Here is a 15,691-nt window from a genome sequence, read left to right as displayed (position 1 = left end):
CCATAATGGAGCAGTGTACGGGGGCATATACTATGGAGCATCTTATGGGGGCCATAAACTATAATGGAGCAGTGTACGGGGGCATACACTATGGAGTATCTTATGGGGGCCATAAACCATAATGGAGCAGTGTACGGGGGCATACACTATGGAGCATCTTATGAGGGCCATAAACCATAATGGAGCAGTGTACGGGGGCATATACTATGGAGCATCTTATGGGGGCCATCAACCATAATGGAGCAGTGTACAGGGCATATACTATGGAGCATCTTATGGGGGTCATCAACCATAATGGAGCAGTGTACGGGGGCATATACTATGGAGCATCTTATGGGGGCCATAAACCTTTATGGAGCACTGTACGGGGCATATGGATGGGAGAAGCAAATTAAAGAATGGTGGCGCAGGATGGGAGCAGCACTTGACAGAATAGGGCAGCACATGACAGAACGGGGGTGCAGGATGGGTGCAACACATGACAGGATGGGGGCGCAGGATGGGTGCAGCACATGGCAGGATGGAGACGCAGGATGGGAGCAGCACATACCAGGATGGAGACCATATGCCAATATAAATGCTCGCCACCCGGGCGTAGAACGGGTTCAATAGCTAGTACATTATAACACTAGCTTGAAAAATGATTTTAGAATCCGAAATGTTGGCCTACTGAAATGTATGTTCAGTAAATGCACTCAATACGTGGTTGCGGCTCCTTTTGCATCAATTACTGCATCAATGCAGTGTGGCATGGAGGGGATTAGCCTGTGGCACTGCTGAGGTGTTATGGAAGCCCAAGTTGCTTTGATAGCAGCCTTCAGCTTGTCTGCATTGTTGGGTCTGGTGTTTCTCATCTTCCTCTTGACAGTACCCTATTGATTCTCTATGGGTTAAGGTCAAGCGAGTTTGCTGGCCAATTAAGCACAGTGATACTGTTGTTTTTAAACCAGGTATTGGTACATTTGGCAGTGTGGACAGGTGCCAAGTCCTGCTGGAGAATGAAATTTCCATCTCCAAAAATCTTGTCGGCAGAGGGAAGCATGAGGTGCTCTAAAATTTCCTGGTAGACAGCTGCGCTGACTTTGGTCTTGATAAAACACAGTGGACCTACACCAGCAGATGACATGGCTCCCCAAACCATCACTTATTGTGGAAACTTTACACTAGACCTCAAACAGCTTGGATTGTGGCCTCTCCACTCTTCCTCCAGACTCTGGAACCTTGATTTCCAAATGAAATGTAAAATTCAGTTTCATCTGAAAACAAAATCTTGGATCACTGAGCAACAGTCCAGTTCTTTTTCTCATTGGCCCAGATAAGACGCTTCCGGCATTGTCTATTGGTCATGAGTGGCTTGACATAAGAAATGTGACACTTGTAGCCCATGTCCCGGATATGTTTGTGTGTAGCAGCTCTTGAAGCAATGACTCCAGCAGCAGTCCACTCCTTGTTAATCTCCCCCAAATTTTTGAATGACCCTTTCTTAACAATCCTTTCAAGGCCAAGGTTATCCCGGTTACTTGTGCACCTCTATCTACCACACTTTTTCCTTCCACTGAAGTTTCCATTAACACGTTTGGATACAGCACTCTGTGAACAGCCAGCTTCTTTAACAATGACCTTTTGTGGCTTACCCTCCTTGTGGAGTGTGTCACTGACTGCCTTCTGGACATCAGTCAAGTCAGCTGTCTTCCTCGATAATGACTTTTGGGTTTTCATTGGCTCTAAGCCATAATCATCAGCCAGCTTCTTTTGCCATGACATTTTGTGGCTTAGGCCCCTTTCACACATCAGTTTTTTGCTGTCAGTCACAATCCGTTGGCTCAACGGATCTGTTTTTTGGACGGATCCGACTAGTGCATCAGTCATTGGATCAGTTTTTTTCAAAATTCGACGGATTGCGACTGATGGCAAAAAACTGATGTGTGAAAGGGGCCTTACCCTCCTTGTGTAGTGTGTCAATGACTGCCTTCTGGGCATTTCTCAAGTCAGCAGTCTTTCCCATGATTGTGGAGTCTACTGAAACAGACTAAAGGACCTTTTTAAATGCTTAGGAAGCCTTTGTAGGTATTTTTTCATAATTATTCTATTTTACTGAGATAATGACTTTTGGGTCTTCATTGGCTCTGTTTGTAATGACTCTATATAATATATGAGTTTCACTTTTTTGTATTGAAGATCTGAAATAAATTAACTTTTTGATGACATTCTAATTTTTTAAGAAGTACCTGTAAGACAATATATTAAAAACTAAGATTCTAAAATATTATGTAATGTCGAAAATATTTTTTGTCCAGAAACTGGTTTATCATCTCCTAAAAGTGATTTTTATTTATTGTTCTATGAAGCATCTAGATTAACTTCATTTTCCTTGGGTTGGTATTTATTTTTGTAAGAATATAACTTAGACCCCATTTAAACATCTGCTTTTGTTTTTGGGTGGTAAAATGGCTACTAGAAAAGAAGTATTGTTTCTTAACCAGTGTGCTGGATCAATTTTTTTTATTAACTTTGGGTGCATGAGTCTGTTTTTATCATCATTTTGGCATCTCGTACACATGACATGGTGTCTAGTATGCGGCACAAGTATTTGAATCCAAGACATGAAAGACATACAAATCTTTCCATAATCCATTTTTGCTTTTGCTGCTTACAGTCGATTCCTGAAACAACAAACAATCACAATTTGCAAGTGTAAATGACTTCTAACTGGCAGCATTTCTGTAACCCCTATTCTACAGCAATCCATAGACTTGAGAAGTTAGCCAAATCTGATAATATCAACTAGATCAGCACGGTGGCGCAGTGGTTAGCACAGCAGCCTTGCAGCACTGGGGTCCTGGGTTCTAATCCCACCCAGGACAACATCTGCAAAGAGTTTGTATGTTCTCTCTGGTTTTGCGTGGGTTTCCTCCGGGTTCTCCGGTTTCCTCCCACATTCCAAAGACATACTGATAGGGATTCTAGATTGTGAGCCCCATCAGGGACAGTGATGATAAGGTGTGCAAAACTGTAAAGCGCTGCGGAATATGTTAGCGCTATATAAAAATAAAGATTATTATTATTATTAGATCAGATGAAAATCTTATGTGTGTTAAGGCCGCCATAACACATAAGAAGTTGTCAGCTGATCTAGTTGAAATCAGCAGCTTTGGGCGACCTCTAGAATAATGTTGCCCAACCCGCTGATATCAGAGGCATCACCTGACAGTCTAAAGTGTATGCAAGCCTCCCAACTGTCCCCCGACATGCCATGTTACGGGAGAGAAGGATCCGGCATGTCAGATTTTTTACAGCCGTTGCTTTTGTTTTATGGGAGATAAGTCACCATTAGAGGAGTCAGCTAAGAACACAGTAGGGCTAGGCCGAGCTGACTGTTCCTGTGTATGAGAGACTTGGGAGAGATAGCTATTGGGCAAATGACTGGCTGAAGCATCATTCGAGCAATAGCTATCTATTGGGAATGGGGGTCTTAAGAGCCTCCCGATTGTCGATTGTTCCTTTATGACGATATCAGAAGCAAGATTATTGGATTGTGAACCCTGTCTATCCCCACAGGCGGTAAGCTACAGTCAGAGGAGTCTGGCAATGACTTGTTGCCCTCTCCTAACCTTAATAAACATGATCTATCAAGTCAATCATGTAGGTTTGGGATTAGCTAAAAAAAATATAACTGTCTAAATTATGTGGGCAGCTAAGCATCAAGAATGGCCACAATCAGAATTTTTATCACATAGCAAAATCTACTAACATAGAAATGTAGAAAAACAAACTATGCCAGAGACAATTATTAGTCACTTTGCATTCAGCCTCCAAGGATATGTCTAACCTTGGGCCTTGTCCTACATAAGTAAGTAAATGTTCTTCTCAAAAAACAGATTCATATTTCCCACAAAACATTTGCGAACCAATTTAGTAACAAACTGTAGTTCCCGTTCTTGTATAGTTTTATTACACTGGCACAGCAAGATGTCTTCCTCCTTTGTCCCTATACATCTAATTCAGCCAATTATTTTTTTTAGAATCTGCGGTATTTCAGCCAATTTGCGTTCCTCCTGGCTAATTCTGAATAGAATGCGCACAGCAAGAAGGTATAACAATGCCCCCACCTGGATTATTCTGAATGATCAGACACAACACAGCTCAGTATTTATCCCCAGTCTATGCTTCCTATTCATCAGGACTAACTCAAGTTGCCATGACCAAAGGGAAACCTTTCTAATTTGCCCACTTTAGTCCTACATGCTGGAGCAGCAATCCACTAAGCCATGTATTGACAATGCAAGAGAGTTGTCACATAAAAGCCCTGCTCCTCCAGCTACTTCAAAAAGCAAAGATGCCAAGATTGCTTTTATTAAAGAAAAGCTCTCCCAGCAGCAACACAGGTCCAGAAAAATGGAAAAGTGTACTGTAAGAGCATGAAAGGTTTCCCAACAATGAAACTTTTACCACTTACTGGGTTTAATTATTCCCGGTTCTGATTACTCTATTTTTTTTTTGGTCTTTATATATAAACAGATATAAAAAATGTGCCCACAACAACTCACCAAAGAAATCCTTCGCTACTAAAATCAGGAATCAACAATCACTTTTTATAGCAACATCAAGTTACTTCTGACTACAGTCCGAGTTCAGACGTGACTAAGTAAAATCATTTGTTCTTCATCCAGAAAATTTAATTTATATTAGGGACCATCCAAAATTAGGTTGCCTAACTATGGCTGGATGAATTACACCTTGAGAAAAAAATGTTACTTAAATACTTGACTTTTTTTGCGCACAGAGCAACAGTGGACTTCATGTATTCACTAAAAGGGTTTAATCAGGATTTTTTTTACTATAGGCCTAAAAACTAATAGGCAGGTAATTGGTTACTAACTACCTGCCTGTTCTATCTGGCTACACGACTGCTGGCAGCGCTAAGAGCGCGTTGTACCTCATTTAGCTGGCTTTGTGGACTTAGCGATGTTTGAAAAAGATCCTGGCTGGGTCAAAACGTAACCTATTGCTTTACCTATTGTTATTTGTCATTATATCCAGCACTGTGGTGAATGAATCTTGAAATAAAAATAAGCATCATTTGAAACAAATTTGTGAGTGCGGCTGATGACCTACATTGACTCTTTGCATCCCTATTAGTATGTGATTGTGGTGCGAGAGGACAACCACACAAACACATGGAGAACCTGCAAACTCCTTGCAGATGTTGTCATTGCTGATAATTGAACCCAGGAACCCTGCTACCTGGCAGCTCAGGGTTCCTGGGTTCAATTATCAGCAATGACAACATCTGCGAGGAGCTTGCAAGTTCTCCATGTGTTTGTGTGGTTGTACTCTCGCACCACAATTACATACTAATAGTGAGTATAGATTGTGAACCCCACGGGGGGCAATATTGGTAAAGTGATGCAGAATATTTGGCAGACACATATATTTTGCTTGGTCCCCATACTCATAACCACTCTGCTACAATAACAAAAAGGGCCAGTTAAAGGGACAGGATGACTGTTCAAACTAAGTCCCGCTGCTCTATGCTTCGTGGCGGTCAATCATTTATATACACAATCCCACTTGCCTGTTTTCCCTCTATCTCCACCCCTTTTTTTTCTTTGATTGACATCTCTGGCTTCATAGAGCTGGAGAAGGGTGGAAACCAAGCAGGTGGGAAGATTGGCCATGCTGAAACGCACGGAATGTTTATACTTGGTTTGAACAGTCATTCTGTGTTGACATAGTTCCTTTAAAGCTCTGACGAAAGAGACTCATGATTTTCAACCTTTTCCCACATATCATGCTTCAAACATAAAGATACCAAATGTAAATTTTTGGTGAAGAATTATCAACAAGTGGAAAACAATTGTGAAGTTGAACAAAATTTATTGGTTATTTTAAATTTTTGTGGAAATTTAAAAACTGAAAAGTGGGGCGTGCAATATTATTCGGACCATTTAACTTAATACATTGTTGAGCCACCTTTTTCTGCGATTACAGCTACAAGTCGCTTGGAGTATGTCTCTATCAGTTTTGTACATCGAGATACTGAAATTCTTGTCCATTCTTCCTTGGCAAACAGCTTGAGCTCAGTTAGGTTTGATGGAGATCATTTGTGAACAGCAGTTTTCAGATCTTTCCACAGATTCTCAATTGGATTGAGGTCTAGACTTTGACTTGGCCATTCTAACACCCGGATATGTTTATTTGTGAACCATTCCATTGTAGATTTTGCTTTATGTTTGGGATCATTGTCTTGTTGGAAGACAAATCTCTGTCCCAGTCTCAGGTCTTTTGCAGACTCCAACAGGTTTTCTTCAAGAATGGTCCTGTATTTGGCTCCATCCATCTTCCCATCAATTTTAACCATCTTCCCTGTCCCTGCTGAAGAAAAGCAGGCCCAAGCAATGATGCTGCCACCACCATGTTTGACAGTGGGGATGGTGTGTTCAGGGTGATGAGCTGTGTTGCCTTTATGCCAAACATATCGTTCGGCATTGTTGCCAAAAAGTTCGATTTTGGTTTCATCTGACCAGAGCACCTTCTTCCACATGTTTGGTGTTTGTCCCAGGTGGCTTGTTGCAAACTTTAAACAACACTTTTTATGGATATCTTTGAGAAATGGCTTTCTTCTTGCCACTCTTCCATAAAGGCCAGATTTGTGCAGTGTATGACTGATTGTTGTCCTATGGACAGACTGTACCACCTCAGCTGTAGATCTCTGCAGTTCATCGAGAGTGATCATGGACCTCTTGGCTGCATCTCTGATCAGTCTTCTCCTTGTTTGAGATGAAAGTTTAGAGGGACGGCCGGGTCTTCATAGATTTGTAGTGGTATGATACTCCTTCCATTTCAATATGATCGCTTGCACAGTGCTCCTTGGGTTGTTTAAAGTTTTGGAAATCATTTTGTATCCAAATCCAGCTTTAACCCCTTAGTGACAGAGCCAATTTGGTACTTAATGACCAGGCCAATTTTTGCAATTCTGACCACTGTCACTTTATGAGGTTATAACTCTGGAACGCTTCAACGGATCCCGCTGATTCTGAGATTGTTTTTTCGTGACATATTGTACTTCATGTTAGTGGTAACATTTCTTCGATATTACTTGCGATTATTTATGAAAAAAACGGAAATATGGCGAAAATTTTTAAAATTTTGCAATTTTCAAACTTTGTATTTTTATGCCCTTAAATCAGAGAGATATGTCATGAAAAATAGTTAATAAATAACATTTCCCACATGTCTACTTTACATCAGCACAATTTTGGAAACAACATTTTTTTTTGTTAGGGAGTTATAAGGGTTAAAAGTTGACCAGCAATTTCTCATTTTTACAACACCATTTTTTTTTAGGGACCACATCACATTTGAAGTCATTTTGAGGGGTCTATATGATAGAAAATAATGAAGTGTGACACCATTCTAAAAACTACATCCCTCAAGGTTCTCAAAACCACATTCAAGAAGTTTATTAACCCTTTACGTGCTTCACAGGAACTGAAACAATGTGGAAGGAAAAAATGAACATTTAACTTTTTTTTGCAAACATCTTAATTCAGAACCATTTTTTTTATTTTCACAAGTGTAAAAACAGAAATGTAACCATAAATTTTGTTATGCAATTTCTCCTGAATACGCCAATACCCCATATGTGGGGGTAAACCACTGTTAGGGCGCACCGCAGAACTTAGAAGTGAAGGAGCGCCGTTTGACTTTTTCAATGCAGAATTGGCTGGAATTGAGATCGGACACCATGTCACATTTAGAGAGCCCCTGATGTGCCTAAACAGTGGAAACTCCCCACAAGTGACACCATTTTGGAAACTAGACCCCTTAAGGAACTTATCTAGATGTGTGGTGAGCACTTTGAACCCCCAAGTGCTTCACAGAAGTTTATAACGTAGAGCCGTGAAAATAAAAAATCGCTTTTGTTTACACAAAAATGATCTTTTCGCCCACAAATTCTTATTTTCACAAGGGTAACAGGAGAAATTAGACCACAAAAGTTGTGGTGCAATTTCTCCTGAATACGTCGATACCCCATATGTGAGGGTAAACCACTGTTTGGGCGCACCGCAGAGCTTGGAAGTGAAGGAGCGCCGTTTTACTTTTTCAATGTTGAATTGGCTGGAAATGAGATTGGACGCCATGTCGCGTTTGGAGAGCCCCTGATGTGCCTAAACAGTGGAAACCCCCCACAAGTGACACCATTTTGGAAACTAGACCCCTTAAGGAACTTATCTAGATGTGTGGCGCGCACTTTGAACCCCCATGTGCTTCACAGAAGTTTATAACGTAGAGCCGTGAAAAAAAAAAAATCGCATTTTTTCTACAAAAATGATCTTTTTGCCCACAAATTTTTATTTTCACAAGGGTAACAGGAGAAATTAGACCACAAAAGTTGTTGTGCAATTTCTCCTGAGTACGCTGATACCCAATATGTGGGGGTAAACAACTGTTAGGGCGCACCGCAGAGCTTGGAAGAGAAGGAGTGCCGTTTTACTTTTTCAATGTAGAATTGGCTGGAATTGAGATCGGACGCCATGTCGCGTTTGGAGAGCCCCTGATGTGCCTAAACAGTAGAAATCCCCCACAAGTGACCCCATTTTGGAAACTAGACCCCCCATGGAACTTATCTAGATGTGTGGTGAGAACCTTGAATGCCCAAGTGCTTCACAGAAGTTTATAATGCAGAGCCGTGAAAATAAAAAAATTTTTTTTTTTCCACAAAAAAGATTTTTTAGCCACCAAATTTTTATTTTCACAAGGGTAACAAGAGAAATTGGACCCCAAAAGTTGTTGTCCAATTTGTCCTGAGTATGCTGGTACCCCATATGTGGGGGTAAACCACTGTTTGGGCGCACGGCAGAGCTCGGAAGGAAGGAGCGCCGTTTTGGAATGCAGACTTTGATAGAATGGTCTGCGGGTATTATGTTGCGTTTGCAGAGCCCCTGATGTACCTAACCAGTAGAAACCCTCCACAAGTGACCCCATTTTGGAAACTAGACCCCCCAAGGAACTTATCTAGATGTGTGGTGAGAACTTTGAATGCCCAAGTGCTTCACAGAAGTTTAGAATGCAGAGTCGTGAAAATAAAAAATATTTTTTTTTCCACAAAAAAGATATTGTAGCCCCCAAGTTTTTATTTTCACAAGGGTAACAGGAGAAATTGGACTGCAATAGTTGTTGTCCAATTTATCCCAAGTACGCTGATGCGCCATATGTGGGGGTAAACCACTGTTTGGGCGCACGGCAGAGCTCGGAAGGGAAGGAGCGCCTTTTTGGAATGCAGACTTTGATAGAATGGTCTGTGGGCATTATGTTGCGATTGCAGAGCCCCTGATGTACCTAAACTGTAGTAACCCCCCACAAGTGACCCCATTTTGGAAACTAGACCCCCCAAGGAACTTATCTAGATGTGTGGTGAGAACTTTGAATGCCCAAGTGCTTCACAGAAGTTTAGAATGCAGAGTCGTGAAAATAAAAAATATTTTTTTTTTCCACAAAAAAGATATTGTAGCCCCCAAGTTTTTATTTTCACAAGGGTAACAGGAGAAATTGGACTGCAATAGTTGTTGTCCAATTTATCCCGAGTACGCTGATGCACCATATGTGGGGGTAAACCACTGTTTGGGCGCACGGCAGAGCTCGGAAGGGAAGGAGCGCCTTTTTGGAATGCAGACTTTGATAGAATGGTCTGTGGGCATTATGTTGCGATTGCAGAGCCCCTGATGTACCTAAACTGTAGTAACCCCCCACAAGTGACCCCATTTTGGAAACTAGACCCCCCAAGGAACTTATCTAGATGTGTGGTGAGAACTTTGAATGCCCAAGTGCTTCACAGAAGTTTAGAATGCAGAGTCGTGAAAATAAAAAATATTTTTTTTTTTCACAAAAAAGATTTTGTAGCCCCCAAGTTTTTATTTTCACAAGGGTAACAAGAGAAATTGGACCCCAGAAGTTGTTGTCCAATTTATCCCGAGTACGCTGATGCCCCATATGTGGGGGTAACCCACTGTTTGGGCGCACGGCAGAGCTCAGAAGGGAGGGAGCACCATTTGACTTTTTGAGCGCAAAATTGGCTGTCGTGTTTGGAGACCCCCTGATGTGGAAGTGGAAACCCCCCAATTCTAGCTCCAACCCTAACCCCTACACACCCCTAACCCTAATCCCAACCTCATCCATAATCCTAATCACTAACCCTAACCATAATCACAACCCTTACCCCAAAACAACCCTAATGTCAACCCTAACCATAACCCTAATCAAAACCCTAAATCCAACACACCCCTAATCCTAATCTCAACCCTAACCTCAAACCTAACCCTAATCCCAATACACCCCTAATCACAACCCTAACCTTAACCCTAATCCCAAACCTAACCCTAATCCCAAGCGTAACCCTAATGCCAACCCTAACCCTAATACCAACCCTAATCCAAACCCTAACCCTAATCCCAACTCTAACCCTAACTTTAGCCCCAACCCTAGCCCTAACTTTAGCCCCAACCCTAACCCTAGCCCTAGGGCTACTTTCACACTTGCGTCGTTTGGCATTCCGTCGCAATCCGTCGTTTTGGACAAGAAACGGATCCTGCAAATGTGCCCGCAGGATGCGTTTTTTGCCCATAGACTTGTATTGCTGACGGATCGTGACGGATGGCCACACGTCGCGTCCGTCGTGCACTGGATCAGTTGTGTTTTGGCGGAGCGTCGGCACAAAAAAACGTTCAATGAAACGTTTTTTTGTACGTCGCATCCGCCATTTCTGACCGCGCATGCGTAACTCCGCCCCCTCCTCCCCAGGACATAGATTGAGCAGCGGATGTGTTGAAAAACTACAGCTGCTGCCCACGTTGTGCACAATTTTCACAACGTGCGTCGGTATGTCGGGCCGACGCATTGCGACGGCCCCGTACCGACGTAAGTGTGAAAGAAGCCTAACCCTAAGTTTAGCCCCAACCCTAACCCTAAATTTAGCCCCAACCCTAACCCTAAATTTAGCCCCAACCCTAGCCCTAACCCTAGCCCTAACCCTACCCCTAACCCTACCCCTAACCCTAACCCTACCCCTAACCCTACCCCTAACCCTACCCCTAACCCTAACCCTACCCCTAACCCTACCCCTAACCCTACCACTAACCTTAACCCTAACCCTACCCCTAGCCCTAACCCTAACCCTACCCCTAACCCTAACCCTACCCCTAACCCTACCCCTAGCCCTAACCCTAACCCTACCCCTAATTTTAGCCCCAACTGCTGTTCTCCTGCCGGCCGGCAGATGGAGACAGATGGCGGGCGCACTGGGCATGCGTCCGCCATGTTCTGCTGCCGGCGGCCAGGAGGAGCAGCAAGAGGATCCAGGGACCTAGGTGAGTACGCTAGGGTCCCCGAATCCCCCTATTTCTCTGTCCTCTGATGTGCGATCACATCAGAGGACAGAGAATTACACTTTACTTTTTTTTTTTTTGCGGTCGCCGGTAAACAGTTAATTACTGGCGATCGCAAAACAGGGGTCGGTAATACCGACCCCGATCATGCTCTTTGGGGTCTCGGCTACCCCCGGCAGCCGAGACCCCAAAGATTCTCCCGGGGCCGGCCGGCGGGCGCACTGCGCATGCGCCCGCCATTTTGAAGATGGCGGCGCCCACCGGGAGACACGAGGAGCATCGGGGGAGCTAGGTGAGTATTGGGGGGCCACCTGGGACCCCTTTTCTCTGTCCTCCGATGTGCGATCACATCGGAGGACAGAGAAATTAAAAAGAGATCGCTTTTTTTTTTTTTTCTTTTTGCGATCGCCGGTAAACGGTTAATTACCGGCGATCGCAAATGCGGGGTGGGTTAAAAACCCCCCGAATCATGTTCTCTGGGGTCTCGGCTACCCTCGGCAGCCGAGACCCCGGAGAAAATCGGCCTCTGGGGGGCGCTATGGACTTTTTCCACAGCGCCGTTAATTAACGGCGCTGTGGTTTAAGTACCCTTAGCGGCCGCCGTTAAAAGGCGTATTGGCGGTCGCTAAGGGGTTAAACTTCTCCACAACAGTATCATGGACCTGCCTGTTGTGTTCCTTGGTCTTCATGATGCTCTCTGTGCTTCAAACAGAACCCTGAGACTATCACAGAGCAGGTGCATTTATACGGAGACTTGATTACACACAGGTGGATTATATTTATCATCATTAGGCATTTAGGACAACATTGGATCATTCAGAGATCCACAATGAACTTCTGGAGTGAATTTACTGCACTGAAAGTAAAGGGGCCGAATAATATTGCACGACCCACTTTTCAGTTTTTGAATTTCCACAAAAATTTAAAATACCAATACATTTCATTCAACTTCACAATTGTGTTCCACTTGTTGTTGATTCTTCACGAAAAATTTACATTTGGTATCTTTATGTTTGAAGCATGATATGTGGGAAAAGGTTGAAAAGTTCCCGGGGGCCGAATACTTTCGCAAGGCACTGTATGATGTTTTTCAGCCATGGTGCCTTTTTATCTCTCATAGTTTTTTCCTGCAAAAATAATAGCAAAAAAAATATCTGCACTAACACACATTAATTAACCAATCACCAATAAAGCTAAAAGCAACCCAAAATAACATGTAAAAATGTCCGCATTTTTTTACATCACTCCAGCACTCAACCACTTGCTGTGCTGAAAAGCTCCTGTTGTCTTAGATAAAACTGAAAACTAAATTATTTAATATTGACACCTGACTGCGGCTCATTGTAAAAGAATGCAACCCGCACAACAATGCAAAGCTGGAATATGGTAACACAATCCTGGTATGGGCTCAGATGAACTGCTCAGGAGCTTTCTTACTGTCAGATACATGTTCGACTCGGATATACAGGAAAACACTCATAGCAGAAGGCGCACATGTCGGGATGTAGTCTGCAAACTGCAACATTTCTGGTTATCACCAAACATGACTGTCAGTGTAATAAGGCAATGAGACGAGATATAGCAGATCCCAAAAGGTCTAAATCTAATAATAATAATAATAATAATAACAATAATTACTTTCATGAATACAGTTTTGCAAAAACAAACAATATATCACAGATCCCACTGTGCACTTAGCAAACATTACAGTCACACTAGATTGCAGTAGTTTTATTATCATTTGTTTTATGTTGTGATGACTACATGGAATATGTCCTAGACCTTGATGAATGAAGTGGACCCTGCAGAAGATGAATAACTGGCAGCACATGGCAATACTGTTATAGTGCTATCCTTCCCTTCTCTTCCCTGGAATTAGGGATTTCCTAGGCACTGAAGATAGGGGTGATCAGGAATTAGTGTTTGCACAGTAGTAATCCTTCTTGAAGCGGATCCTCACGTCTACATGTAGAAGTTGCTGAGATGGATCATGCCACTTACCTGAACCATGGGGCTGATATCATAGGCAGTGTAGGAGGGCGATGAGATGGGTCAGGGTGACAGGTCTTGCTGTGTTGAGCTTCTTGAGTGTATCACATTATCAGTGTCTTACTCAGAGAAGATGGAGGAGGGAGGAGCTGTACTGTCTGCTACTAATCCAGACATCATCACTGAAAACTATCACTGCCCTCCTGCCCTGGGCACTGAGATCATGGACACAGGTCATTTAGTCGCAGGTTATCACACAGAATACAGCTATGCCACATCTCCAAACATATACAAGTCTGACATATGGCAGGTGGGAGAGGTGCAGTAACACAATCCTATATCTATAGTGCGCAGGAATGGACACGATGACACACACAGGTTTATCATTACATCTCAGACTCAATTAGTTTTAAGCTTAGACCACGTGAAGATTTTCAGCTATTTAAGAATCACCTTCCCTAATTGGGATGTGTTGAGGCAAATATCAAAACCTAAAGGCAGGCTGAGGTGGAGAATAAACCCTGAGCAAGAAAAATGGTTGTGGATACCATATGACCTCTGGAAACAGGACCCTTCCTGACTCCCTATCACTGCCACATAGAGAACAGGTAGTGATGCCCTCTGCACAAGATATCAAAGACGTTTATACTGTCATTCAATGGCTTAAAGGGGTTCACATACTGCTCCAGCCATGTGCTGATGTAGAAAATACTGACCTGTGTGGAGCACAAACCGAATAAGGGAACAGGAGCTAACTTAATATTTAACCCCTTAGTGACAGAGCCAATTTGGTACTTAATGACCAGGCCAATTTTTGCAATTCTGACCACTGTCACTTTATGAGGTTATAACTCTGGAACGCTTCAACGGATCCCGCTGATTCTGAGATTGTTTTTTCGTGACACATTGTACTTCATGTTAGTGGTAACATTTCTTCGATATTACTTGCGATTATTTATGAAAAAAAAACGGAAATATGGCGAAAATTTTTAAAATTTTGCAATTTTCAAACTTTGTATTTTTATGCCCTTAAATCAGAGAGATATGTCACGAAAAATAGTTAATAAATAACATTTCCCACATGTCTACTTTACATCAGCACAATTTTGGAAACAAAATTTTTTTTTGTTAGGGAGTTATAAGGGTTAAAAGTTGACCAGCAATTTCTCATTTTTACAACACCATTTTTTTTTTTAGGGACCACATCACATTTGAAGTCATTTTGAGGGGTCTATATGATAGAAAATAATGAAGTGTGACACCATTCTAAAAACTACACCCCTCAAGGTTCTCAAAACCACATTCAAGAAGTTTATTAACCCTTTACGTGCTTCACAGGAACTGAAACAATGTGGAAGGAAAAAATGAACATTTAACTTTTTTTTGCAAACATCTTAATTCAGAACCATTTTTTTTATTTTCACAAGTGTAAAAACAGAAATGTAACCATAAATTTTGTTATGCAATTTCTCCTGAATACGCCAATACTCCATATGTGTGGGTAAACCACTGTTAGGGCGCACCGCAGAACTTAGAAGTGAAGGAGCGCCGTTTGACTTTTTCAATGCAGAATTGGCTGGAATTGAGATCGGATGCCATGTCACGTTTAGAGAGCCCCTGATGTGCCTAAACAGTGGAAACTCCCCACAAGTGACACCATTTTGGAAACTAGACCCCTTAAGGAACTTATCTAGATGTGTGGTGAGCACTTTGAACCCCCAAGTGCTTCACAGAAGTTTATAACGTAGAGCCGTGAAAATAAAAAATCGCTTTTGTTTACACAAAAATGATCTTTTTGCCCACAAATTTTTATTTTCACAAGGGTAACAGGAGAAATTAGACCACAAAAGTTGTTGTGCAATTTCTCCTGAGTACGCTGATACCCAATATGTGGGGGTAAACAACTGTTAGGGCGCACCGCAGAGCTTGGAAGAGAAGGAGTGCCGTTTTACTTTTTCAATGTAGAATTGGCTGGAATTGAGATTGGACGCCATGTCGCGTTTGGAGAGCCCCTGATGTGCCTAAACAGTGGAAACCCCCCACAAGTGACACCATTTTGGAAACTAGACCCCTTAAGGAACTTATCTAGATGTGTGGCGAGCACTTTGAACCCCCATGTGCTTCACAGAAGTTTATAATGCAGAGCCGTGAAAAAAAAAATTGCATTTTTTCTACAAAAATGATCTTTTTGCCCACAAATTTTTATTTTCACAAAGGTAACAGGAGAAATTAGACCACTAAAGCTGTTGTGCAATTTCTCCTGAGTATGCTGGTACCCCATATGTGGGGGTAAACCACTGTTTGGGCGCACGGCAGAG

The 15,691-nt window shown here is 42.4% G+C and overlaps 1 protein-coding gene across 1 annotated transcript in view; it reads right to left on the bottom strand.

The window, feature by feature from the left end:
- Window positions 1–13,461, bottom strand: part of ADGRV1 (adhesion G protein-coupled receptor V1) — a 753,646-nt gene extending 740,185 nt beyond the window's left edge. The window contains exon 1 of the mRNA XM_069745343.1: window positions 13,386–13,461. The gene's annotated coding sequence lies outside the window, so the exon portion shown is untranslated. The remainder of the gene's footprint in view (window positions 1–13,385) is intronic.
- Between the last annotated feature and the right edge of the window lie 2,230 nt (window positions 13,462–15,691).

This window comes from Ranitomeya imitator, chromosome 1 (assembly GCF_032444005.1).
Source record: "Ranitomeya imitator isolate aRanImi1 chromosome 1, aRanImi1.pri, whole genome shotgun sequence".
NCBI lineage: Eukaryota > Metazoa > Chordata > Amphibia > Anura > Dendrobatidae > Ranitomeya > Ranitomeya imitator.
Note: the sequence above shows the minus strand (reverse complement) of the source record. Positions and strands in the feature narration are given on the sequence as shown.